We start from the raw sequence: 26,772 nt of genomic DNA, 5'->3' as shown, positions 1-26,772 counted from the left end.
AGACTTTATAACAGAATTGGAATCCACGGAATCAATCCAAAGAAACAGTTTACTATATAAAACATTTACTTAACTAAAAATATACTCACTTGCATTCTACAATTTTTCAGATGTTTCATATAATATGCCAATTTCTAAATGACTGGGGAGCATGGTTTATATTGTCAACAGCCACTGAAAATGTAGTATTAGTAGAGTGTACTACATTTATAAAATCAACATTTTTGTTAGCAAGTGTAACTTTAGAAGAAACGTTTGCAAGAATCCCTAGGAATATGAGTTCAGTTCGTTGACCACAATGCAAGTACAAAACATTTGACATAAAGCCCGTATCAAAATGTTCTTAACTGGGTTTAACAAAGTCAATCTGTGCAATTACTATCAGCTTTAACATCAACAGGAGGAGGAAATAAAGTTATCAGCAAGAAAAGAGAATTAGCAACACCCGTTTAAAATAATCCCAATTAAATCAACTAGTTCACTATCTTCAACAAAGATCCTCCACAAGCTAGCCAACTTTTGTTTCAGACCCTAATCTCCCACCACTTCCTTCCTGCACCCCAGACTGCTTGCTGCTCCCCAAACTCCTGCACGTCTCCGTGCCTCTGAACCAGCTGTTCCCTCAATTTAGCATGCTCTCCCCTCCTCCTCACCTGATGAGCACTTACTCATCAGCCCAAACCTCAGCACAAAAGTCCCCTCCAGTCTACAAGCTTCCTCAACTCCCCCAGGCAAAACTAGTTGTTCCAAATTCCCAAGACACTTGGTAAATCCATCCTAATCACAGCGCACAGTGTCCATGCCTCGGGAGCTAACAGAGGGCAGACTCCCTCCAGCCCGGAGAGGACGAATCAGGCAGAAATGATGAACGTGCGCTGAATCCATTCCCTACTTAGACTGGGTGATCCTCTAGAACCCGGCCACATCTCGAGGAGACACAGGAGACCCTATCATTCTTCCCACCAGAGAGTGAATACCAGGGGGGCACACCCAGAGCCCTTGAAAGAGAACAATGAATGAACAGAGCCGCCTCGCCTCTCCTGATGTCCAAACTCCTCTCTATGGGCATCGACTAGCTCTGCAGAGCCTCTGCAGCTGCAGAACTGAAGCGTCCTGGAGGCTCTCACTTCACACACAAGAGCCCTGGATCTTCATTCCAAAGGCATCCCGGGGCCAATCGTCAGTATAAGCACCGCAAACGTCTCATTAGGTACCCGCAGAGTCCTGAGACCCAAGGGGAGGCCCCTATGCCTTTGTGGTGGGGCATCGACCCATTTCCTCCTCCCGTCCCTGACTGCTCTCATCTTCCGGAAAAGGGTGTCACTTGAGAGAAGATGCAAGCCCGGGTCCCCCACTCCACGGCCAAAAAAACATTAACCCATCTGAGTGACAACACTCAGATCCGAGACAGCTCTGGGCGGTTTTTCCCGTGGCCAAAATATAAGGAATGTACACCAGATACAGGGGTAGTGCCGGCACGTTTCCCCAAAACACTAGGAAACCTGAGTGGAGATGTGGGAACTCGGCTCGCCGGCCATGACACCGGGCCCCAGGGCCCCCGCCCGCCCAGCGCCACCCGGGGTGACAGCGGCCTGGCCCGGGCCCTCCGCCCGGCAGCCGCGGGGCCGCTCCGTCAGCGCCGCCTTGGCCGGGCCTCCGGGGAACCCGGCCCCCTCAGCCCCGCCGCCGCCCGTCTCCCCCGGCATCCCGGGCCCGGCCCTGCAGCCTACCTGAGGGAGCCCGGCCGCCTCTGTGTCCAGTCGTCCGGCAGTGGCGTCTGGTCCGCTCCTCCTCCCCGCGGCGGGCGAGGGAGCGGGAGGCGGTCACATTCGGCGCGTCCCCAGCCCAGGGGACGGGGCCCCGGGCAGCCCTCGCATCGTCGCTCTCGCACTCCGCACCTCAGGGCACACACCCCAAAGCCCGGCCAGCTGGCCCTCTTCGGGGCCCAAGAAGAGCGGCAGGGAAGCCTTCGCTTCTCACGCTCTTTCTCGTCTTACTCCCGCCATCTAAGATGGCGGCCCCAGCGCCCGCACTGAAGACGCCTTCGGGCGGCCCCGGCAAGCGAGCCCTCCACTCGGTGCTCCTCCTCCCGACCTGCGACGCCACCAGCTCTCTGCTTCTGCGTGAGCTCGCCTGGCGGCGGACTTCAAATTTAGCTCGGATATCCATCGCTCTGGCCTGAACTCAGGCCCCGCCTCCCAGGGGGCGTGGCTTTGCCATCTCCCTGGTCGCCATTTCGGAGCCGTGAAGGCAGTAGGGCGGGTCCTCCCTGGCCCCGGGTTGGCAATCGGGAAGGGCCAGGACTTGGCTGCCCTGAAGGAGCCTGAGAATTGGCGGGGGGAGGAAGGCCAGCTTGCCGGCATCGCGAGGCCCAGAGATAACCAGACGTGCCCGAGGACGCATAGCATAGAGGACCGTGTCCACCTTTGGCCCGTCCTCCCTGGAATCGGACACATCAAGTGGCAAATCGCAACCCATCATGCGGGAAAGTCCCTAAACTTTTCTGAGTCTCAGTTTCCTCACCTCTAAATTGAGGGTTCCTTTCCCCCGTCAGACTGGCAAAAAGTTTAAAAGACTGATAATACCCAGTCTGGTGCAAGATGTGTGAAAACCTGCTGTGTACCTTCGTCCAACGCTGGCAGGAATGGATATCGGGAGGGCAATTTGGCGTTATCTATGGACATTTTAGTGTATATAGTATTCCTCCCAGCAAGTCCACTTCTAGGCACTCATGCTAGAGAAATAGGTACACATACGCACAAAAAGGCACCTGCTAAGATGTTTATTACCATGTTGTTTGTGTTAGAGATAACACTGGAAAAAATGTGGATTAATTAAATAGGAAACAGGTTAAATAAAGGGTGCTAGCTACACAGTACAGGATATCCATCTGTTAAAAAGAATGAGCTAGATCTATGTACTGATTTTTTTTTAATCCAGGACATTAAATTTTAAAAAGTAGAACATGTACAGAATGATTTTATTCATTCAAACACAGGCACACAAAGCTACCCAATACCATGTACAAGTCATTCATTTAAATTTTTATTGCAAGCCTATTATGTACCACACATTGTTCTGGGTATTGGGAAGTCAACAGTAATCAAAAGCTCTGTTTTGCAGAGATGGGAAACCCAAAGAAAGCATAAATAATAAATTCAGGTAGTAATATGTACAGTATAAAGGGAAATGAAGGGACTTCCCTGGTGGTCCAGTGGTTAAGAATCCACCTTCCAGTGCAGGGGACGCGGGTTCCATCCCTGGTCGGGGAGCTAAGATCCCACATGCGACGGGGCAGCTAAGCCTGCCTGCCACAACTAGAGAGAAGCCTGCGCCGCAACGAAAGATCCCACGTGCTGCAAGGAAAATTCCCACATGTGTCAACTAAGACCCGACACAGCCAAATAAATAAATATTTAAAAAAATAAATAGAGGGAAATGAAGATGAAGAGGAGATAATGACAGGAGTATGTGGACCTATATATAAATACATAAATATATAAATACATAATAATAAAATAATATGTAAATATGTAAATACACATAAATATACATAAATGCAGGGGAAAGACTGGAAGGCATTGAACATGTAGGGACCATGAAGGGATTTTTTTTTTTTTTAATTAGGAATAATGATGTTACCTGCCAGGGTTCTTGGCCTCCTTAATCAATAGAAATTGATCAGAGGCCAGACAAGAAATTCAAGCAAGGCTTTATTGGGTCCCCTGCTGCAGCAAGGGGGAGTGAAAACAAGCTCACTCCCCAGGTGGGTGGTGAGGTGTTTCCTTATAAGGGATGAGGGTAGGGACGGGTCCAGGGTCAGGCTGGATGGGGTGCTTAGGTGGTCTGCCCAGCCCCCTCGTGGTGCTGTGTGCAGGGGGCATGCGAAGTACCCTGCTTTTGCTCCTGACACCTCAGAAGCAGCAGTTGGGTTTTTGGTCGTTTGTATCTTGTTCTCTATAATTTGCCCCAACTGCATGCACGCAGTTATTTTTAGTCCCTTATAGTTTCTTTGTATTTTGTCCAGGTGTAAGCACTGCAGCAAAGGGTCCCAGGTCCCAGATCACACGTCCCAGCCTGTCTCAATAATACGTACCTCACAGGATTAAATGAGATAAAACATGAAAAGCACTTAGCACAGAGCCTGGGGGTTGAGGCTGACTGCCAAGGTTCAAATTTGGACTCTGCCCCTTCCTCATCTGTGACTTGGATAAGTCATTTAAACCTCAGTTCCTCAGTTTCCTCATCTGTAATGAAAAAGCGATAGCACTCACCTATTAAGAGTTGTAAGGATTTAGTGAGTTTAAGATGTAAAGCACTTGGAACAGTGCCTGGTTCACATTAAACATTATAGAAGTGTTAGTTGTAATTATCATAGTTAACTCTTATCATCCTATCATTACTGCTTAGGGCAGAGCAGCAAACCACACGTGCCGACCCCTAGGCCATTCCTTTCTTCAGCCACCCCCAGCTGGTATTTGCCCAGCACTTCACAGCTTAGAAAGTTGGAGTCTGTGCCTCATTCAAACTTCCCAGCTCACCAGTAAGAGTGGCTACTTCATTTTTTCAAAAATAATTTATTGAGGTGAAGTACACATAACATGAAAATTTTTTACAATTTTATTTTATTTGGCTGCATCGTGTCTTAGTTGCAGCATGCAAGATCTTCATTGAAGCATGTGGAATATTTCGTTGTGGCGCTCAGGCTCAGTAGTTGTGGCATGTGGACTCAGTAGTTGTAGCACGCAGGCTTAGTTGCCCTGCAGCATGTGGGAGCTTAGTTCCCCAACCAGGGATGGAACCTGCGTCCCCTGCACTGGAAGGCAGAGGCTTAACCGCTGGACCACCAGGGAAGTCCCGGAATCAGCCGTTTTAAAGTAAACAACTCAGTAGCAATTAGTACATTCACAATGTTATCCAACCACCACCTCTACTTCCAAAATATTTCCATCACTCCAAAGTAAAGCCCCTTACCCTTTAAGCAGTTTCTCCCCCTCCCATCCCCACCCAGCCCCTGACCACCACCACTATGTGTTCTATCACTATGGATTTCTCTGTTCTGGATATTTCATATAAATGGAATCATATAATATGTGACCTTTTGCTCTGGTTTCTTTCACTTAGCATAATGTTTTCAAAGTTAATCCCCGTGGCTGCACATAGCAGTACTTCATTCCTTTTTATGGCTGAGTATGTAAGTATATACCACAGTTTGTTTATCCATTATCTGTCAATGGACATTTGGGCTGTTTCTATCTTTCAGCTCTTGTGCATAGTGCTGCTGTGAGCATGCGTGTACATGTACTTGTTTGAGTACCTGTTTTCAGTTTTTTTCAGGCATATACATAGGAGTGGAACTACTGGGCCATCTTGCACTCCACTGGGTTGCATGTCCCCTACTTTGCAGACCTCCGGTTTGGTGGTAGGAGAAGTCAGGAGAGCTAGAATTCCTAGGAAAGTTCTCAGAAGAGGAACGGAAGTGGGGAAAGGAATGAGTCAGAAACGGCTTGAAGAATGGACATGCCATGAGCTCAGGTCAAAGAGAAGAGGAAAAGAATGGGAGGGGTCCATTGGTGGGGGAAGGGGATGAGGGGAGGCTAACCTGGAAAATTTCCTGGGTGCTGGAATGTTCTACTTCTTAATTTGGGAGGTGGTTTCATGAGTGTGTAGATATATATATGTATGTAGAAATGGCTGTATGTAGTTTTCTATACATTCGTTACACCTCAGTACAGAAAAGATGGGCAATAAGGTCTCCAAACCTGGCCAAAAAGGGTGCATTTTTCAGAAGAAAGAAAAACTTCACAAATAACAGCTACCATTTATGGAGCCTCTTCATGTGATCAGGCATTTTTCACAATCTTCAATACACATCACAACTTAAAAGGCCTGATCTTCAAATGCGGAGCCCCTCAGAGAGGGTAATTAATCTACGGACAAAGCTGGGAAGTGGTGGAGTGGGGGTCAGGACCCGTTCCTCTGTTCATTCCTCATCCAGTTGCTGAAGATTTCTGTTGTGCCTAGTATGTGCCAGGCCCCATGTTAGCTCTGGGCCCATGGCAGCGAATAAGCCACAGTCTCTGCCCTCAAGGACTTTAGGGTCACAGCGGGGCAGACAAGCAGCGAACAGGTAAACCAACACATCAAAGTGAGACTCAGGATTGTAGTAAATCTGTGAAGGGAATGACCAGAGAACGAAGGAATGGGGGGCAGTGTGCCTTCAGACTCAGGGGCCAAGGAAGGCCTGTCTCAGGAGGAGGTGATAGTTAAGCTGGGCACTGGAAGTGAGAAAGAGTCGGGAGAAGGGCATTCTAAGCAGCTGGAATAGCACGTGAAGGGCCATGAGTGGGAAAGGAGTGTAGGCCAGTGTGGTCAGAACACAGCCAAGGAGGGGGAGCTGGGGCTGGCGCAGTGGGGACTGGACAGAGGATGGAGCCACAGCGGCCTGACTCCCACGCCTGTGCCCTTTCCATGCCATCCTACCTCTCCAGCGAGTTTAATTTTAGTCACAGATGAGTTGGACGTGTGGGCCCAGCCTGGGCTGGGTGCTGGAGAGACAGAGCCATGTAAACAGACAGTTACCCCACTGGCTGGTCCAAATGTGCTCGAATGGCGAGGAGCTGCCTGAGTTCTGTGGGAGGGCACCCAGGGGAAGGGGGCAATGACCGGTTCTGCCTGGGAGGGTCAGGGAGGCCTCTGCAGAGGCCACCTTGAAGCTGAGTCTTAAAGGAAGAGTCAGAGTTTTCCAGACTGAGAATGGAGGGTGGACAGGGCAGGAGGTGGGAACAATGTGGGCCAAAGTGTAGAGGTGTGACTTATGTTTGGGAAACCCCAAGCAGCCCTTGGGTGCCCAGAGAGAATGGTGAAGGGGAGACCTGGAGGGCAAAGGATGTCTGGCCACAGTCAACCTCCCTCAGGCCATAACAGGGCAGTCTGTAATGGGGAGGTAAGGAGCTGCCTCCTCGGGTGGTCAACCACAATACACGCTGTGGAGTCACGTGCAGGAAAGCCTAGTGCAGTCATCTTGGAAACCAGCAACAATTAAGGCCTGGATGCCCTCGGAGATTACTTGGGGCTTATAAACTGCAACAATCTCTACGTAAGTCAATCTGGCAATATCAGAATCACAAATGCATAAACCTTTCCCCCCAGAAATTCTCCTTCCGGGAATTTATCCTACAGAGGGACTTGTAAATGTGTGAAATGATGTGTATATGGAAAGATGTCCAAGAAATTCTGTTGAATGAAAGAAAAAGAACCAAGGGACAAAACAGCATGAACTGGGCTTCCCTGGTGGCGCAGTGGTTGAGAGTCCGCCTGCCAATGCAGGGGACAAGGGTTCATGCCCCGGTCTGGGAAGATCCCACATGCCGCGGAGCGGCTGGGCCCGTGAGCCATGGCCACTGAGCCTGCGCCTCCGGAGCCAGTGCTCCACAACGGGAGAGGCCGCAACAGTGAGAGGCCCGCATACCACACACACACAAAATAAATAAAATAAAATAAAACAGCATGAACTGTATGCCACTTTTTGTGAAAAGGAAAACATTTGCTGGTAAAGGCTTAAATTAACTGGGAAGGACACACAAAATACTACCACTGGTGATCACAGGCTAGGGGAAGGGTGGGATCCCAGTAGATGAAGTACCAGAGTGGAAAAAATTGTTTTCACTGCCTAACTTTTTATAATTTTTATTTCCTTCTTTTTCTTTCTTTGTTACTTTTTTGTTTTTTCTTTTTAATTTAATCTTTGGTTTCTTTTGTATATCTTTTTTTAAAAATTTATTTTATTTTATTCATTTTGGGCTGTGTTGGGTCTTCGTTGCTGTGCGCGGGCTTTCTCTAGCTGCAGCGAGCGGGGGCTACTCTTCATTGCGGTGCGTGGGCTTCTCATTGTGGTGGCTTCTCTTGTTGCGGATCATGGGCTCTAGGCGCACAGGCTTCAGTAGTTGTGGCACGCGGGCTCAGAAGTTGTGGCTCGTGGGCTCTAGAGCACAGGCTCAGTAGTTGTGGCGCACGGGCTTAGTTGCTCCGCGGCATGTGGGATCTTCCCTGATCAGGGCTCGAACCCGAGTCCCCTGCATTGGCACGTGGATTCTTAACCACTGCGCCACCAGGGAAGCCCCTCTTTTGTATATCTTATTTTTACTTGTTTAGTTTTCTTATCTTTTTTCTTAAACGTTTTATAGTTTCAAATTGTTGAACCATGTGAGCACGTTACCCACTCAAAAATTTAATTAAAAATAAACAGGCCTGGGGGCTTCCCTGGTGGCGCAGTGGTTGGGAGTCCGCTTGCCGATGCAGGGGACACGGGTTCGTGCCCCAGTCCAGGAAGATCCCACGTGCCGTGGAGCGGCTGGGCCGGTGAGCCATGGCCGCTGAGCCTGCGCGTCCGGAGCCTGTGCTCTGCAGCGGGAGAGGCCACAGCGGTGAGGTCCGCGTACCGCAAAAAAAAAAAAAAAAAAAAAACAGGCCCCTCACCCACAAACTTAGCGTGACCCTCACCAGGACACCAATCACCCAGGACTCCAGGGATAGGCCTGAGGCAGTGCCCTCTGGGATGCCTGGGCCCCTGGATGCCTGACCAGCTTCTCCACACTTCCCAGGACCACATCCTTTTCTACTCTAGCTCCTCAGCTACAGGGCCTGGAGATAAAAGGGGCCCTGACTACATAGCCACACCTACAGTGTCTGCTGGGGGGTCCACCTGCCTTTTGAGCATGGCCGTCACACAGCCTCCAAGGGCCTCTCCCACCACCTCCCTCGGGTGATGTAGGAGTAGAAACACTTGCCTTCAAGGGTTATTGGGAAGAAAGGAAATGGGAAGGTGGCACGCAGTAGGTACCCTGGCACACAGTGGGTGATCAGGGAGCACTGCCCCTCATCCCCTCTCCCACACCTCTTCCTGACTTCCTGCTTTCTGCCCTCAACCGACAAGTCTGCCAGGTCTTGGAAAAGGAAAACACCCGTACTTTCAAATGTCCCTTTCCCGCTTCCAGTTACCACCGTAATTCTTTCTTCCCTTTTAGGGTCAAATTTATCCAAAAATGGTCTAGACTCAGGCTCAATTTTCTCACCCGTCCCTCCACGAAGCCCCACAGTCTCCTTGTCACTGAGCGTACCCTCCAGAAGGCTTTCCCAAGCCCAGGCCTCAGTGCCCTTTATGACGTTTGGTAAAGGGCATCATCCCCTTCCTGTTGAAATTCTGCCTCTGCCTGACGTCTCCTGTCACAGGACCGGCCACCATTCTCCTCTCAGGCCTGTGGAAACCAGAGCACGTGGCAAAGCAGCTCGTGTTATTCCCTCTGCTGGAAACGCTCTTCCCTACTCTCCATCCCAGCTCCAGGGCCCCGTCTCCACAGAGCCGCCTCTGGCACCTGCAACCTTCAGTGTTCTGTCCTTTCTCTGCATTTTTGTGCATTTCCTGCTTCAGCCCCACACCTCATCGGGCTGCCTTTTCTCAGGCTCTCACTGCTTCCACTGGCAGAAAAGGCCTGAGGTTTGGAACCAGACACTGAATTTCCATCTCCTTATCCTTTTAGCTGTGTGCCTCTGGGCCAGGCAAACAAGCCGATACACCTTTCTGAGAGGTTTTCTTATCTGTGCACAGGGATAATAAAGGCCCACCTCACAGGGCTTGGGCAAGGCTGACATGCTTATTAAAGCATCTTATCTTGTGTTCATGAGGGGCAGGGTGGGCGGCATGGACATGAGATCGGGGAAGTCACACAAGGCCGCTTGAACTCAGAAGGCCCAGCACTTGGGGTTTAATGCTCTGTGGTCTCTATCGTGAAATCCTTTTTTTTTTTTAATCTTGAAATTCTTGATAACTTCATCTCTGAATTTGTGTTTTGGTAAGTGAACCTGATGGGACAACGGAGCCTGCACCCAGGGCTATGGACCCTCCGCTCGCACATAGTCGTGTCTCCTGCCTCCCAGGGGTTCTTGGACGCCTGCTTCCCTTCCTTTCTGGCACTTCCCTCCTGACCAGCCTCCAACCCCACCCAGCGACCTTTGCCATCCTTGTCCTCCAGCCCCGGAATGGACTCCTGCAGCCAGGAGGCCCACGTGGGCCCCTCTTTGGGTCTGCACTCACGCTGTGAGCATCCCCGCACCTCAGGGAGCCCGGTGTTTAATAGCAGATACAGAACGCCAAGACAGGTCTAGAGAAAGGAAAAAGTTCTACATTTTAGTACCTTTAATGGCAACTTTTCCTGCTTCATGAACGAGAGCCCCACACTTTCACTTTGCACTGGGCCCCAGACATTATGTAGGTGCCCTGGAGAGAGGCCAGCAGGGTTATACGGCCCTGGAGGGGTCTTAAAAATCACCATTGCATCCTGCAGGTTTAACCTGGAGCCTATCATTCCAGTCGCCCCACTGTGTAACAAGCCACCGTGAACTTAGGGGTGTAAACGTGCTCTGCTTTGTTATGCTCACAGATTCTGTGGCGTAGGAATGCAGACAGGGCCTAGCAGGGATGGCTTGTCCCACAATTTCTGGGACCTCAGGAGGAAGGACTCCAGTGGCTAGAGGTGATCTGAATGGCTGAGGGCTGGACCAGCTGGGGCTGGAGGGTCCACTTCCAAGATGGTTTCCTTACTCATATGTCTGGTACATCCATGGGGATGTCTGGAAGGCGTGTGTGTGTGTGTGTGTGTGTGTGTGCGTGTGCGTGTGTGTGTGTGTGTGTGTGTGTGTGTGTCGGGGTGGCGGGGGGTGGATGTTGGCCAGGACAGTCTGCCTGAGCACCTCCTGGCCTTTCCAGCACAGCAGCCTGAGGGTAGTCGGAATTCCTACCTGGCAGCTCAGAGCACCAGCAATCGATGCAGAAGCTGCACCATCTTTTATGACCTGGTCACCCAGGGTCATACGTACTGCACTGGCTGAAGTATTCACAAGCCTTCCCAGATTCAACAGCAGGGAACACAGACTCCATCTCTTGAAGGGGGACTGACAAGGTTACAGAAACTCATATGCGATGGGAGATATTGTTGCAGCCTTCTTTGAAAAGTACAATCAGCTACAACAATGATTTAAGTTTTAAAATAAATTGTGATTATCTTGTGAAGAGCATCATTAGTTTGCATTATGCTTGTAATGGGATTTTGATTTAAAAGCATCGTATTCATTATATTCAACAAAGCAGTTTGTTAAATATGAGCGTTTAAAACACATCATTGCCATTTTTTAATATCTGCTTTGGCATTTCTACATTTAAAACTATAAATAACGGGAGCTTCAAAAAATGCAAGTGTCTCGGGTCTCTCTCAATCTCCAGAACAAGGATCTAGTTATTTATTTTTGTAATATTCTACTACCCTGATCCCCCAGCGTGTAGCACTGAGCACACAGTTGGTGCTTAGTATTCAGCAATTTCACTATTCACTAAGACAGAAGAGAAACTGTGGCTCCAGCTTTGAGGCGAATCTAAAGGAACAAGACATACTGGATGACTAACACTTTAATTTCAGGTTGTTTCACTGGCACCATTATCCAGAGTCTAAAATGGGTCCAATTTCTTCGCTGGCTTGGCTTGGCTATTCTACAGGGAGAATGAAAGCCAGATACTCAGGACCACGGATGTGCTTGTGTTGCTTTGTTTTGCATAAATCATGTGAACAATCATCTCAGTTCTCCAGTTCACTCTCCATTACCTACAGTGCCATTTATTTCAATGAACGTTTACTGAGCATTCAGGGGGCCACATGCTGAGCTAGCCACTGGAGATGTAGAGATGCCCAGAGCGGTCCATGCCCTCAAGGGGCTTACTGTGCAGTTGGGGGAGGGGGAGGAACAAATGAAATACAGCCACATGCAAGCAACTCAAACATGATACTGTGCACGGGGCTTGACCTTGCCCAGAGCACTTGACTCAGCCTGGTCACTGTGATTGGTTCAGGGATGGACATATGACCCAACTGGATCCTATCAAAGTGAATCTCAGGATTGTTGAGGAAGCTCCCACATACATCTTCTGAGTTTTTCCCCTGGATTTGAACCCTGAGGCAAGGGAAGGCTGGGGATGCCTCGGCTACCTTTACACCTTTACAGAGCTGAGCCTGGAGTCCTGCAGGAGCCTGCTGACCTCTGCTGAGCACTGAAACCAACCAGACCTGAGCTTTTCAGTTCCATGCAGCGTGATATTCCCTTTTTTTTAACCTAAAACCATTGAGTTAGTTTTCCCATTACTTGTAATAGAGTCCTAATAGATGCTCGTGCGATTACCTGTTGATTTCCTCTCTGGCAATATTGACAGTCGGTTAAGGTTATTTCTCTTTCTTTTTCTGAAAAGAAATCTCCTAGAACATGGAAATCACTGGAGGCTATGCACACACTTCCAGAGGGAGAGGGTCTGTGAACTGAAGGACCACCGAGGGAGAAGCCACCCAGCATCTTTTGGCCCTCAGCAGCTCTGTGCCCTCAGACAGCCTGCTTCACCTGGCCAAGCTCCGAGGCTCTTGTGGATTTACGGTTTGATACTGGAGAGCCTAACTGGCCATCTTCACCAGACTAGGTCCAGCATGTTGTGAGAACTTGGGAATTATTGTTATTATTACATTATTAGCACTATCTGCGTCCTTTATAAGTAGGCATTGGCCTCCTAACTTTGAGTAGGTGGGAACTGAGGGGCCTTTTTTATTGGGACCCTCTGGTATTCAGCTTCCACCTGTACCCCTCCACCTACCTCTCCAAAAGGGAAAGACTTAGAGATGGTGCCAGAGGTCAACCTTAACTAGAAGCTTCTGACACCAGATTCGTAGAAATCAGGCCTGTGTGTGCAGCCCTTTTCTCAGCCTCAAATATGGTTTGCACACTTCAAATTCTAGATATTGTTTTCTCATAGTTCCTTTCCTCATTATGGTTCTGGGCAACTTTGGTTTTATCTTTCTCCTCGGACCGCTCCTCGTAATGTTGGTGTCCAGTCCACGTTTGCTCTATCAGGAAAGTCAATGCTTTTCTTCAGAAACCGTTTCGGAAGGCAAACAACTCCAAAGCAAGTTGGTCAACATAGAAAGGAAATTAACAGCAACAGGAATAGCTGACAGTGATTGAGAGCTAACTATGTCTCAGGCATAATGCCGTAAGGCATATGGCAACAAATCCTATGACTGAATCTGAGATGCGTGCCAGGATCATCCTGTTTCACACGCAAGGGAACTTAGGCAGGGACATGCTGCTAATGGCGGGTGAGCTCTGGGCAGAATCCAAGCAGTCCAACCCTACCCCCCTCTATTTTTAAGAAGATAACTATTTATTTTGATATAATTTCGAACAAAGAGAAAATTCACAATACTACTATAAGGAACTCGCATATATAGAACCTGCATTTTTAATCATTACACTATATTTGTTCGATGAAAAAATAGGTACTCAAACATAGCAAGTAGCTAATCTTAATTAAGGAAACACCAGGGCTTCCCAGTGCTTCCCTGGTGGCGCAGTGGTTGAGAGTCCACTTGCCGATGCAGGGGACACGGGTTCGTGCCCCGGTCCGGGAAGATCCCATGTGCCGCGGAGCGGCTGGGCCCGTGAGCCATGGCCGCTGAGCCTGCGTGTCCGGAGCCTGTGCTCCGCAACGGGAGAGGCCACAACAGTGAGAGGCCCGCGTACCGGAAAAAAAAGAAAAAAGAAAACACCAACATACCCACGATGAAAATCCAAAACAAAGATTAATCTTGGATGAAAGTCCCGAAGCTGAAGAGGGAAATGAAGGGTGTCTAATATTTTTTGTACAATTCTTACTCATTTCTGTATTTATCCTTCCTGAGGTTTACTTACAGCAATAAATAGATTCACAAAAGCTTAGCGCTTACAGAAATCTTAGAGACCCTGAAGTGCAAGCCCCTCTCCCAACTCCCACATTTAGCAGATGGGTGGGAGCTGGCTTTAAGCAGCAACTAGGGTGCTCTGCTTCCCAAGCAGCCATGGGGAGCCGCGAGCCCAGGGCCTTTAGAACTGGATCACCTCACATGGAAGCCCCACCCTGTCACTTACAGCCTTCGTGATCTTAGACAAGGCCTAACCTCACAGAACCTTGGTTTCCTTGCCAGTAAACGGCGCTAAGAATGCTGACCTCGGGAGGTTATGGAGAGAATTTAATGAGATAAGCTTGCAAAGAGCTTGACATTTAGCAGGGATCCAATAAATATCCCTTTTCTCTACTTTTTTTTTTTTTTTTTTTTGGGCCAAGCCAAGCAGCTTGTGAAAGCACTGAGTCCAAACCACTGGACTGCCAGGAAATTCCCTCCACCTTTTCAAATAGCTTTTTCCATACTTCAGATGATTTCTCTAGAATAGAGTCCTAGAAGTAGAATTATACTGGGCCAACTGGAAGAAACATTTATATGACCCTTGATCTGTATCGCCAACTTCTTTTCCAAAAGGGTCCTGCCACTGGTGGCATGTGAGGTTGCCAGTTTCACAATTTCTTTGCCAGACTAAGATTTTTTTTTTCCCCCCTTTCGGGTATTAGAAAAAGAAAAGTATTGTATCATTGTGTTAAGTTGTATATCTTCCATTAATTGGCAGGTGAATATTTCCTCACATCTACATTCCCTGTTTTCTGACTTGCTTGTTCGTGACCTTTGACTATTGGGGTATTGGCACTTTTTTTCTTATCAATATGTGTGAATTATTTTTTACGATAAAGAAATTAACTTCGCATATACTGACTGCAAACATTTGTTCCTAGTCTTTTCTTTGCTTTTTATTTTGAAGCTGATGGGAATTCCCTGGCCGTCCAGTGGTTAGGACTCAGTGCTTTCACTGCCGGGGCCTGGGTTCAATCCCTGGTCAGGGAACTAAGATGCTGCAAGCGGTATGGTGAGGCCAAAATAAATAAATAAATAAATAAAAATAAGTCTTTCTATTTGAAGATGTTTCATTTATTTTTAGTGATTTTTGTTGTTATTGCTGTGGTAGTTTTGGAGGTTTGTAAGCCACGGAAGTGTTTCATCTGTATTTTGATGTTTTTCTTTATAATTTGTTCTTTAAATTTTAAGCTGCCCCATCTGGGAGTTAGATACTCTTGAGGAATCAAATGTTATGGGTTGAACTGTATCCCTCCAAAAGAGATGTTGAGGCCCTAACCTTCCAGAACCTGCGAACGTGGCTTTATTTGGCAATAGAGTCTTTGTAGACATAATCAAGCTGAGACGAGGTTATACTGGAGTAGGGTGGGCACTACCCCAATATGACTGGTATCCTGAGAAGAAGAGAAGACAGAGACATACAGAGAGAAGGCCATGGGACAACAAGAGCAGAGACTGGGGTGATGCAGCTACAAGCCAGCGACTGCCGACCACCACCAGAAGCTAAGAGAAGGGCAAGGAAGGATGCTACCCAGAGTCTCAGAGGGAGCACGGCCCTGCTGACACCTTGATTGCACACTTCTGGCCTCTAGAACTGTGAGAGAATAAATTTCTGTTGTTTTAAACCTCCCAGTTTGTGGTACTTTGTTATGGCAGCCCTAGAAACTACGCCAAATTAAAGCCAAATTTTCCTATTAAAATTGGACCCAAGGAGAACTGGACAGAAATTATCCCGTGATAAATGTGGAAATGCCAGACATATAGAAGAAAAGTGATGTTTTCCTACTACCATCTGGAAAAAGGGGGGGGGGGTTTGATCTCTACCTTGTAATTTACCTTAAATTACACTGAAATAAACCCCAAATGACTGAAAGATTTAAATGAAACTAGAGGCATTCTAGAGGAAAACATGTGAAATAAAAGGCTTTTTCAGGGCAGGGAAGGCATTTCTAAGCATTAGACAAATGCCAGAAGCTGTAAAAGGAAAAGTTGACACTGAACCACGTAAAAGTCAACTTTCAGCACAGTAATAAATACCTTCAGCAAAATCAAAGATCAAATGGCACTGGGAAACAATATTTGCAACTCAATTCACAAAGGATTGGTTTCTTTAATAAAGAGAGCTCCAAAAATCAGTAAGAAAAGACCAAATAAGAGAAACCACACTGAGAGACCACTTCTCACCTATCAGCTTGGGCAAAGTCAAAAAACATTTGCTGGGGCTTCCCTGGTGGCGCAGTGATTGGGAGTCCGCCTGCCGATGCAGGGCACACGGGTTAGTGCCCCGGTCCGGGAGGATCCCACGTGCCGCGGAGCAGCTGGGCCCATGAGCCTGCGCGTGCGGAGCCTGCGCGTGCGGAGCCTGTGCTCTGCAGCGGGAGAGGCCACAACAGTGAGAGGCCTGCGTACCGCAAAAAAAAAAAAAAAAAATTTGCTAATTACCTCCCAAACATATTCAGTGTATTCTTGACTGAGAAAAGCAAGGTTAAGATCACAATCTCTGGGTGACCTCTTAAGATTCTTTGCAGTGTTGGGACTCTATGATTATCATAATTGTCCTTGTCATTATTTTTACCTATTAGCATTAGCTGAGTGTCAAGACATCAGTGGTACTTGAAAAAGCAACTCTAGCAAATGGTTAACTAAAGTGTAATGGTTAACTGCCTGGGTCTGATTCTTGGTTCTGCCATTTTTTAGCTATATGACCCTGAGTAAGTGGTTTAACTTTGAGCCTCGGTTTCCTCATCTATAAAATGGGGATGATGTAATGCCTACTTCATAGGGTTGTTTTGAAGAATTAATGAGTTGATATATGTAAAGCATCTAGAACAGTGTCTGGCACATGGTAAGTACCATGTGAGTGTTAGCAATTATTATCACCACGGGGTGACCCTAAAGTCTGGAAATATAGAGAATTTTATTATGTATAATCAATAAACCACTTATTCTGAAAATTCCTATGTGTTTCCAGGTTTGGTGGCCACTCTATATATGCTAGATACTTTTAAATACATTATCTTCTTTAATCTTCCCTATAGTCCTGTAAGATTTGCTTTATTATCTTCATCTCACTAATAAGGAAACAAGGGATCACAGAGGTAAAGTTACCTTTCCAGGGTCACACAGCTGCAAGGGCCAGGGCCAAGATTCAAATGTAAGTCTGCTCAGGTTATTTCTACTCCATCTCAGGCCGTCCCCTACAGAGTGTCCAGAGGCACCCTTTGGTCCACTGAGGGTGGAAAATTTCAGCCCAGTTCCAGATGGCAGGCCCCAACAGGATAGCAGGCTCCTCCCTGGCTCCGACGCTGCCGCCTACCCCGCTGATTTACAGAGAAAGTGGGGAGCATTCCCCATACTCCAAGTGGAGAGAGAGGCAGACTGCTGGCTCGGCCCCCTGAGAACTTGCGGGTTGGGGGGAGGGGAGGGGGAAGGGAGGGGAGGGGAGAGGAGGGGCATGTGGGGAAGGGCTCAGAGGGCCAGAGAGAGTCGCTGGGCTCGCTGTTACAGTCTGGCATAAACAGTGCCAGCGATTTCCTCCAGCTCTGCTGCTCGGGTGTGGGCCCCAGAGTCTCTTAGATGCCTCCAGCCGCGCTTGTTCTACCGGACGGACGATCAACGCGTGCGAAGTGAGCAGTGCGACCTGTTTCGTAAATAGATCTCATTTGGGCTGTGACTTTGAAATCCAGCCAAAGGCCCCAACCTAAAATAGTCAGCCTACTGCCCTGTTATTTTCACGACTTAAAAAAAAAAAAAAAAACCCTTCCAAAGCAAAGCAAGTATATTTTTATCACAGGCCTGCTTAGAATAGCAACACCTATTTACTTGGAGGGAGGAGACTGCAGGGCGACTTTCCGCGCTTCGGTTATTATCCAGACCCGGGGACCCAGTGCACTCAGTCCACAGATGGGCCACAGACTGGCCCATCACAGGCCAGTCCAGCGGCCTCTCCAGCCTTCACCCCTCACCCCAGTACACAATCCATATCCTGGCCCCCACGCACCTCACTTTCTACACTGCTCCTGGGCCTCCAGGTCACGACCACAGGCCTTGCTTTCATGCTGGTTGCCTCCCCTCAACCCTCAGACTGTGTGCAGCCTTCACCCTTTGCTTCTCTCCATGGCCGGAGTGTGGCTCGTCTGTGGCCTGTGGCTCACGAACTAAGGAGCATCCCTCAGCCATGAATAATCCTAATCACCATTGAATTTTTAGGGAGCACTCACTGGCTGCCAAGAGCCATGCTAAGCATTTCTCCCCTATTATATCACTGAATTTTTAGGCCTGTTCTGTGAGGTTCCCATTTTGCAGAAGGGAAAACGGAAATTTCACTGAGCTGCCCAGGGTCACACAATCAGAGGACAGGCTGGGAGACCTGAACCCAGCTGAATGGCTCCCAGTGCTGTGAGCTCTACATAATTCTCTCATCATTGTAGCTCTTTATTACATGCAGATGATATTATCCCATTTTGTATAACACGTATTTGTGACCATCTGCTAACATGACGCCCAAATGCTACTTCTGGGGAGGGGCAGGGAGTGAAAGTTTGAGACATTTTTTACTTGTTTCTTTAAATGTTCCTGTTTATTTTTTTATGAGTATGTATCTGTTATATTATCAGAAAAACAAACAATAGTTCGAGAAAAACAAATAGAAGCGAGCCCTCAACGTCTCTGGTAGAGGTAGTGTGTGTAGTGGCCAACAGCCCACACACTCAGGAGCCAGGCGCCCCTAGCATTGCCACTTCCCAGCTGTGTGACCTTGGGTAATTCATCTAGCATCTCTGTGCCTGTTTCCTCACTCATGGAATGGAGGCTAAAAATAACATCTACCTCATAGGCCGGGCAGGAGGATAAACGTGTTAAAGTGCTCGAGGCGGTGGCTGGCACACCCTAAGGACTCCAGAAGAGCTTGCCACCATCCAGCACCTCAGATTGTAGAGGGAAGGCAAGGAGATGCAAAAGCAAAGGTCCTCAGGGGCCCAGCAGGCATGGGGAGGTCAGCAGCTGTCAGTACTCCAAGGGGTAAGGCTTGTGGCAATCGGCAGAGTGCAAAATTGTGGCTGGAAGGGGCTGCAGTGTTTTAAGATCCAATGCATTTTCTGAAAGAGCTATAACTCCAGGATTTTACTAAAAGTCCCCTAAGGTTTAATGTTGCCTCAAATTGAACAACACAAAGAAGGACCCACAGAGCCCTTTGGCCCCAGGCTGCCAGCCTGCAGCCTCGCTCCCATGGGCCTCCTGCTTCAATGGTCCTGGCTCCCCAGAGGAACCCTGACACCCAGCAGCTGACAGTGAGAAGCGCGATGAGTAACGGATACCTGTGTTTGGAGGCAAGCGGCACCAGCTAACTAGGCAGGGATCCTCGTCTCCATTTCACAGATGACGTAACTGAGGGTCAGAGAGGGGTAGCAATTTACCCAAGGTCCTGCAGCACAGTGTCTGATAGAGCCAGGATTCAAACCCAGGAACTTCTGATTCCAAAGCCTGTGCTTCTAGGGCTATTTATGAGTCTCGTCCTTTCCTTCTCTAACAGTTCCTCCAACATCAGCTTTCTGACAACAGTAATTAAGAAAAGAAATTTGGGGACTTCCCCGATGGCGCAGTGGTTAAGAATCCGCCTGCCAATGCAGGGGACACGGGTTTGAGCCCTGGTCCAGGAAGATCCCACATGCCGCGAAGCAACTAAGCCCGTGCGCCACAGCTACTGAGCCTGCGCTCTAGAGCCCATGAGCCACAACTACTGAGCCTGTGAGCCACAACTACTGAAGCCCGCGCGCCTAGAGCCCGTGCACTGCAACGAAGAGTAGCCTCCGCTCACCGCAACTGGAGAAAGCCCAGCAACAAAGACCCAACGCAGCCAAAAATAAATTAATTAATTGTTTTAAAAAAGGGGGAATGGTATTGCCCACAGTACCAGCTCAATTTAAAAAAAGGAAAAAAGAAAAAAAATTCTCCCTGTAGCATTCTTTTCTCTTAATTTTTTTTTTTTTGGCCTTGATATAAAAACTGTTGACTCCAACATCATCTCTAAGTGAAATGAGGTTATCCTCCACAGGGCATACAAATGGTTAGATTAAAGGTTTAGCTGGCCACACACCCTGGCGCTGGCTTGCAGTCATCTGCTTCTACTCAGCATCTCTCTGAACACATCAGCAACCGTTCTTGAGGTGCCCACTCTCCATGAAGGACTCTGCTAACTGTTAAGAAACTAATCAGAGCCCTGCAAGCACGAGAGGCTAAAGCTGGGTGGAGGTGAGGATGCAAAGAGGACTTGTATCCAGTCAGCCCCCACTGCACACCAGGCACGCTGACTCTTCCCTAAATTATTGTGAAAACTCCTGGGGGTTTCCTGTGATGTGGGTATTACTATCCCCATTTTATAGCTGATAGATCCAAAGGTCTGAAAGAAGAAGGAATTCCCTCAAGATTATGTTCGTTGTAAAAGAGAAGTTACATCTCTCTAGACTCTCGCTCCTCCACGCATGGTCCCTGGAACAGCCACATCGGAATCACCTGGGAGCTTGTTAGAAACACAGTATCAGGCCCACCCCAGATCTGCTGGTCAGAAGCTGCATTTTACAGGACACTGCAATGGGTCTCATGCACACCAAGGTCTGAGAGGTGCTGCCCTAACTAACCCCTTCCCCCCCAAGTCCTCTGTCTCCTGTGCATTTCAAACTCTGTGCTGGGGTACAGTCGGCAACTTTCTGCTCTTTATTCCCTAAGTTCAAAAGTACTTTGGCTTCAAACCTGACAGTTGAAAGAAAATCCTAAATATAAGTACCACAAATCAGCATTTGTGCATCATTTCCTTAACGGTAGCCCAGTTTACCCAGGACTGAGGGAGTTTCTTGGGATGCAGGATTTTCAGTGTTAAAACTGGGGCAGTTCTTGGCAAACTGGGATGGCTGGTCACCACATCCCTATTCCCAGCCTCTCAAACACAGGTAATTCCTTTCGTGTAGTAGTTCTCAGCCCTGGATGCACCTTAGAATCACCTGGGGAGATTTGAAAAAAACAAATGCCTGCTCACTAACCCAGATGAATTAAATCAGAACCTCTGCGGGTAGGTCTGGCCACTGATACGTTAAAAAAGACTCCCCATGTGCTTTGAATGTACAGGGTCTAGAGCCACTGTTCCTGCCTAAAGTTATTTTTTTGCTCTGAGAAGCACATTTTTCAGGAACATGAAGAACTGACTGAAGGAAGGGAAAGGGGGAAGGGACTCGCCCTTACTGGGTCCATGCCTCTCATGCTGGTTAGCACCCAAGTGCCAGAAGCCGAGCTACCTGTGAAAGAGGAGTTATTTGTGTCCATTATGCAGATAAGAACACTGAGGCTGAGAGAAGTATCTCACCCAAGTTCACACAACTAGGAAATGGTGAACTGTGACTTCAGGTCTGTCTTCTTTTATAACCCCGGGAGGATGTTCTACACACTACCTCCAAGATATCTAGATTTTAACTTTGCCATTGATCATGAAGAGAGTCTGGATACCTCCCAGCTGAGAATGGTCTGCTGCAGAGTAGAAGATGAGGCCCACCTGTACAGGTGGACTATTTTCACGCTGGAAATTCCTTCACCATGGAGTCTTTCCCCTGAATCTTATAAAACCCAGGTAGACCCAGCAATCCCACTTCTTGGTGCCTACCCAAGAGAATGTTCATAGCAGCATTGTTTATAATAGCCAAAAGGTAGAAACGAGTCAAATATCCATCAACTGATGAATGGATAAAATGTGGTATCACTGTATAATAGAATATTATTTGGCAATAAAAAGTATTGATACATGCCACAACATGGATGAACCTTGAAAACATTATGCTAAGTGAGAGAAGCCTGACACAGAAGGCCACAGACTGTAAGGTTCCATTTACATAAATGTCCAGAATAGGCAAATAGAGACAAAAAAGTAGATTAGTGGTTGCCAGGGGCTGGGGTGGGGAGGGGAGAAGGGAGGAATGGGAGAGATTGCTAAGGAACATGGGGCTTTTTGGGGGGTGATGAAATGTTCTGGAATCAGTGTGATGGTTGTACAACTGTGAGTATCCTAAAACTACCGAATTATACACTTTAAAAGAGGGGATTTTAGGGTATGTGAATTCTCTCTCAATCTGCTAACAGGAGTTCTCATCCATAGCTGGTGGGAAAGCAAAATGGAGCAGACACTGTTGAAAACTGGAAGTTTCTAGTAAGGCTAAACTTACACCTACCATATAGCATAGCAGTTCTACTCCTGCATACATGCCCAAGACAAACGAGTGCTTAAGTCCATCCAAGGACGCGTACAAGAATGTTCCTAGCAGCTTTGTTCATAACAGCCCCAAACTGGATGCAACCCGAATATCCATGCCGAGGGGAACAGATAAATAAACTGTGCTGTATTCATACGATGGATACCACAGAGCACGACAAAGGGACTACTTACTGCTACCTGCCAGACAAAAATGAATCTCACTGATATGATGTGGAGCATTAAGAAGCCAGACAAAAGAGCCCAGCCGCTATGATTTCATTCCTATGAAGTTCAAGAATATGCGGAACTAATAGATGACGATAGAAGTCAGAGGAGCATAGACTGGGAAGAGGCACGAGGGAGCTGGTTAGGGAGCTGCAGGTGTTATACATCTTGATCTGGGTATTTGTTGATTGGAGCTGCACATCTGTAAGGATCACTGGGTTATACATGGAAGACCCATGTGCTTCGTGAACTTCACCACGTGTACGTACGTTATACCTAAAAAGTCCAGAAGCTCCTCGGCCAATGGTGGCCTTGTTCTGGGGTTCACTGACTGACCCTGGATGTCTGCACAGTGGACTGAAGAGGGCACAGACTGTGGAGTCAGGTGGACCTGGATTCCAGTCCAGCTCTGCCCCTGTCTAGTCCCATGACCTTGGGCAAGTCACTCAACGTTTCTCAGCTTCATGAAATGAGGAAGCAATCTCTAACAGGGACGGCCTTGAGCGTTAAGAGAAAAAATACATGGCAAGTCCCGAGCACAGGGCTCAGCCCAGGAGAGAACAGACGAATCCCAAGTGGTCAGTAAACGGTGGCTCATACAAGACAGCTGCTCTGTCAGAAGGATGCAGAGTCGCAGCCTTCTGGCAGGAACAGGGGCAGATGAGTGGGCACAGCCAGGACAGTTTATGAAACTTGTCCGGGCTGTCTGCCCTGTTGAAGAGACCACCAGGAGCGATCACATGAAAAGCCAAGGAGGGAGCTTCTCTGGTGGCGCAGTGGTTGAGAGTCCGCCTGCCGATGCAGGGGACACGGGTTCGTCCCGGTCCGGGAGGATCCCACGTGCCGCAGAGCGGCTGGGCCCGTGAGCCATGGCCGCTGAGCCTGCGCATCCGGAGCCTGTGCTCCACAACGGGAGGAGCCACAGCAGTGAGAGGCCCGCGTACTGCAAAAAAAAAAAAAAAAAAAAAGCCAAGGAGGGACAGAAGAGAGGCCCAGTGTCCTAGGGCCCCAGCTGAGCCCAGCTTCCGAGCTGTCCCCACCAAGGTGCAGCCATGTGAGTGAGCCGTCTTGGAGGAGGGTCCGGAGGATCACCGCCCCAGCCAACATCATGTGGAGCTGAGCCGGTCAGTCCACAGAACTGGGAGATCATAAACTGTCGCTGTTTTAGACTTTGGAGTGATTGCTATTCAGCCATAGACAGCCCATACAGGAATTGCTACCCAAGGGGGGGCTCCAATAAACAGCACTGAAAACAGGGGACACTGGCTTAGGAACAGGGCAATGGGCAGAGGCTAGGGGGCCTTGAAGAGATTGTTATTGGAATGTGGAAGAATGTGAGAAATTGTTACGGGAGCCTGACCAAAGGGGACGCGACTTACGTACTGACAGAAAAATGTAATAAAACTGTTCCCTGTAATATCGTGGAAAACAGAAAGTACAGTTCATAGCCTTGTTGTTTTGGCTGAGGAGATTTCAAGGCAGAATGCTGAAAGAATCAACTGGTTCATTTTAGCTGAGGGACGGATGGAGGATGAGCTAAAGAAAGAGCTGTTCCGTATCACAGAGGAATCTATAGGAAATGCTCCTCGCCTCAAGCTTGTTAGGTTGGAAAGTGAGACCGTTTCTCATTCCCAACATCTATAGCCCAATAAAGAGTCTCAAAGGAAATAAGAACCTGGGGGAGGGAAGGAACCTGGTGGCAAAGATCAAATACAGGGTGCTTCCCGTGCAATGTGGCCTCCGGGTCAAGATCAGATGAAGGGTGCAGATACAACAGACTTTCTTGAGAACTCAGATGCATTTCAGGGTACGGCGCAGGTAGAGCCTCTCAGCTAGACAACAGGCTTCTAAGAACCTCTGAAGGCGCATCCCTTAGCGCTTGCATGTGGCCCAAAGGGTCTGTTTCAGAAAGAAATGGTAAGTGTGGCTTTTGTCTAATGGAGTAGGTCATTTGATACACAGGAAATGCACAAAAGCTTTCATTTTACTAATTTGGACTGAGAGGAACAGAGACATTATACGTATACAGTTGTACCTAAGTATCCATGGGGGATTCATTCTAGGACCCCCGTGGATACCAAAATCCACAGATACTCAAGTCCCTTATATATGCGATGGCCTACTATTTGTATATAACCTGGGCACATCCTCCCGTATACTTTAAATCCTCTCTGGATGACTTATGATACCTAATAAAATGTAAATGCTATATAGGTAGTTGTAAATGCAACGTAAATGCTGTGTAAATGCTTGTTGGAGGGCCAGTGCACCGGCTGTCCCGAGAATCTGTCTCTAGCTTCTAGAGTGTTTGGACAGAACACCACCAGGGACACCCCTTCTTCCAGCCTCCAACCACCCTCCAACTTTTTTCCCAGCCACAACCTTAGGCACCAACCTCTCAGCCAGCCTCGGCTTCAGGGACCAACCAACACCATATTCGGAGTTTCTCTCCGTATTGAGGATCAGCGGAGCTCCCACATTCCTCAGGATTATTTCTCTGCGGTGGAGGCCGCAATCAACCACCCGGTCAACACGCGCCTGCGCGCCTCCCACACCCAGCTCTCTCTGGGCTTCTATTTCCACCGAGACCACGTGGCTCTGGAGGGCGTGGACCACTTCTTGGGCAAGTTGGTGCGGGAGAAACGCGAGGCTGCAGAGGGTCTCTTGCAGATGCAAAACCGGCGTGGCTGCCGCACACGCTTCCAGGACACACAGAAGCCGTCCCAAGATGAGTGGGGTAAAACCTGAACGCTGTGGAAGTCGCCACAGTCCTGGAGAAGAAGCTGAACCGAGCCCTCTTGGATCTGCCTTCTCTGAGTTCTGCCCCCCCATCTCTGTGAGTTCCTGGAGAGCCACTTCCTGGATGAGGAGGTGAAACTCATCAGGAAGAAGGGCGACCACCTGACTAACCTCCGCAGGCTGGCCGGCTCCCAGGTTGGGCTGGACGAGTATCTCTTTGAAAGGATCACCCTCCACTACGGCTAGAAGCCTCTGGAGCCCAGCGGACTTTGACGACCCCTCTGACAACCCCCTGGTGCCAGGGCTTCTGCCTGCCGCCACTAGGCAGCTTTTTAACCAGCCTGGAGCCCTCTCCCACACCGCAGAGCAAATGGAAACGATAAAGCTTTTTGCAGGGAAAAAAAAAATGGTGGGAGTGCAGCAAATTCAACTTTTGCTTTTTGGAACTTCCTGGAATTTTTTTTCCAAATATTTTCGGTTTGTGGATGGTTGAATCTGCAGATGCAGAACACGTGCACATGGAGGGCCAATTGTATGTGTGTGTATATGTAAAATAAAAATACAGGGACTTCCCTGGTGGCGCAGTGGTTAAGAATCCGCCTGCCATTGCAGGGAACACGGGTTCGAGCCCTGGTCAGGGAAGATCGCTATATGCGGCGGAGCGACTAAGCCCGTGCGCCACAACTACTGAGACTGTGCTCTAGAGCCCGCGAGCCACAACTACTACTGAAGCCTGCGCGCCTAGAGCCTGTGCTCCACAGCTAAGACAAGCCAGCGCAATAAGAAGCCCTCGCACTGCAATGAAGATCAGCCCCCACTCAGCAACAAAAAAAACCAACACAGCCAAAAATAAATAAATAAATTTATTTTAAAAATAAACATATAAGGTACATATACATATATACACACATTATATGTACTTTTATGGGTGAAGTGTGTCAAAAGGTAAAAAGAAAATTTTTTTTAAGAAAGGAACAGAAACATTATAAAACAAAATGTAGCCTCTGTGACTCTCAACTGCCTAAGGACAGGAATCAGGCAAACATGAACCATTTCTTAAGTAAAACAAGGATGACTCAGAGGCCAAGAGCCAAATAGAACCATTCCCAGGGAGCAGACCTGGGCCCCGATCAACATGCATTCCCTAGCCCTGGAGCATGGAGAATTGTACCCAGAAGAATTGCAGAATTGTGATGGACCTGTGACTGCTCTGTCTTCCCTTCTGGATGGGAGTGTACATTGTGGTGCTGCAGTTCCTGTCTCATTTTAATATGCTGGGTACGTGAGGGCAGATAACTTCTCTCTGGTCCACAGGTCTTCAGGTCAAGAGGAGCCTTGCCCAAGTGCCTCATCAACAATTGGATGAGAAACCAGACTTCTGGCCTGCCCTTGAGGCTGAAATAGGATGAGAGTTTGGGCGTTACGGAAAGTGGGGGAAAACATTCATTCTGCACAAGAGAGGGAGCTTGAGGACGAGATAGGAGACTGTGGTGGCTAGTCTCCAAAGACGGTCCCAAAGGAATCATGCGGCCCGGTGTTCATGCCTTTGTGCAGTCCCTTCCCATGCTATATTTGGCCTGGTCCAGTGACCTATTTAACCAACAGAGGCAGCAGAGTGATGCAGTGCCAACTAGGGACCCATGAATTAAGGGGACCTGGCAGTTTCAGCTTTTGCAGTTTGAGGAACCCTGAGCTGCTATATAAGAAGTCTGGCTCCCTTGTACCAGAAGGACTGTGGGAGGGAAAGGCCTTAGGGAGATGGGG

General features: G+C 48.3%; 1 protein-coding gene and 1 pseudogene across 2 annotated transcripts in view; one reads left to right on the top strand and one right to left on the bottom strand.

The window, feature by feature from the left end:
* Positions 1–2,116, bottom strand: part of RAF1 (Raf-1 proto-oncogene, serine/threonine kinase) — a 72,662-nt gene extending 70,546 nt beyond the window's left edge. For both annotated transcript variants that reach the window (XM_027093757.1, XM_027093758.1), the window contains exon 1: positions 1,731–2,116. The gene's annotated coding sequence lies outside the window, so the exon portion shown is untranslated. The remainder of the gene's footprint in view (positions 1–1,730) is intronic.
* LOC113613262 (ferritin light chain pseudogene) lies at positions 2,012–25,254 on the top strand (annotated as a pseudogene).
* Positions 25,255–26,772: the final 1,518 nt, after the last annotated feature.

Source organism: Aethalodelphis obliquidens, unplaced genomic scaffold, assembly GCF_003676395.1.
Source record: "Aethalodelphis obliquidens isolate GAN/ISIS:26980383/991018 unplaced genomic scaffold, ASM367639v1 scaffold86, whole genome shotgun sequence".
Taxonomy (NCBI): Eukaryota; Metazoa; Chordata; class Mammalia; order Artiodactyla; family Delphinidae; genus Aethalodelphis; species Aethalodelphis obliquidens.
This window is presented reverse-complemented; position numbering and strand designations above follow the sequence as displayed.